Raw genomic sequence first — 1218 nt, forward strand, 5'->3', positions numbered from 1 at the left:
ACACTTGTTGGGGGAAACTAGGCGGCTGAGTTGGTCTAGGTTGGGCGTAAGTGTTACTGGTTCCAGCCCCTTGGTTACTTTAAGAAAAATTTGAGTGATTTCGCCAAGATGAGTTATAAAAGTTGGATTGCAATCCTTGCCTCCCTCTGTTTTCATTTTGGTTACCCATGTAATATACGAATTCGGGGTTCGATGAACATTTTTCAAAAAAATGTCCTTCCCCATAATACACACAGGCTATATTCTCAAATTGGTTAGATGGTTGGGCTGCAAAACTGTTAGACCCATTAGTGGTAAGATTCTTAAGCATTAATGATATTGAAGATACTTGAGATGCGAGTGAAGTGAGAGCGTCCACTTCATGTATTCCAGCAACTCATCTTCCTGACGCTAATCGATTAGTTGGCCATTGATAATTGTTGCTGGCAATCCTCTCAATAATTTCATAAGCCTCATTATAAGACATAGAAAGGAGAGCACCATTAGTAGAGGCATCCAGTACCATCCTCGTATGAGCATTGAGACCATTATAAAATGTCTCAAGTTGAATGCAATCTGGGATTCCATGATGAGGGTACTTTCATAATAACTCTTTATACCTTTCCTATGCCTCATACAGGGACTCATCATCCATTTGTTAGAAGGCAGTGATCTCATTCCTCAACTTGGCATTCTTGCTCGGTGGGAAATACTTCATGAGGAATCTCTCAGATAACTCTTGCCATGTAGAAATGGAGTTCGGTGGCAATGAGTTCAACCAGACACGAGCTCTGTCCCTTAGCGAATATGGGAACAGCTTCAGTCGTAATGCATCTTCAGGTACTCCAGCTAACTTGAAAGAATCGCTCACTTCCATAAATAGTCTTAAGTGAAGATGAGGATCTTCAGTAGGCATTCCACTGAATTGGCCCACAGTCTGAAGCATCTGGAACATGACTGGCTTCAACTTGAATTGTTGTACCTCGATTTCGGGTCTCCTTATACCCAGATTAAGATCATTAAATACTGGCATGGCATACTGTCGTCAAGCTCTATCCCTATCATCAGCGATAAGGATAGCATTCTGAGTAAGGTTTACTCTGTTTCCTTGATTCATATTCTCAAAGTTTATCTCTTCGGTACTTCTCTGGTTCGCATTTCTTCTTCGCTGTCGAAAGGTTCGTTCTATTTTAGGGTCCACAGGGAGTAAGTCAATAATCTAGATAATACTTGTAAACA

The 1218-nt window shown here is 41.0% G+C and overlaps 1 non-coding gene across 1 annotated transcript; it reads left to right on the forward strand.

The window, feature by feature from the left end:
- The first annotated feature begins 560 nt into the window (after positions 1-560).
- On the forward strand, positions 561-667 carry LOC121214113 (small nucleolar RNA R71). The gene has a single exon (XR_005909700.1). It is a non-coding gene; the product is annotated as a small nucleolar RNA R71 (small nucleolar RNA).
- Positions 668-1218: the final 551 nt, after the last annotated feature.

Source organism: Gossypium hirsutum, chromosome D01 (genome assembly GCF_007990345.1).
Source record: "Gossypium hirsutum isolate 1008001.06 chromosome D01, Gossypium_hirsutum_v2.1, whole genome shotgun sequence".
Lineage (NCBI taxonomy): Eukaryota > Viridiplantae > Streptophyta > Magnoliopsida > Malvales > Malvaceae > Gossypium > Gossypium hirsutum.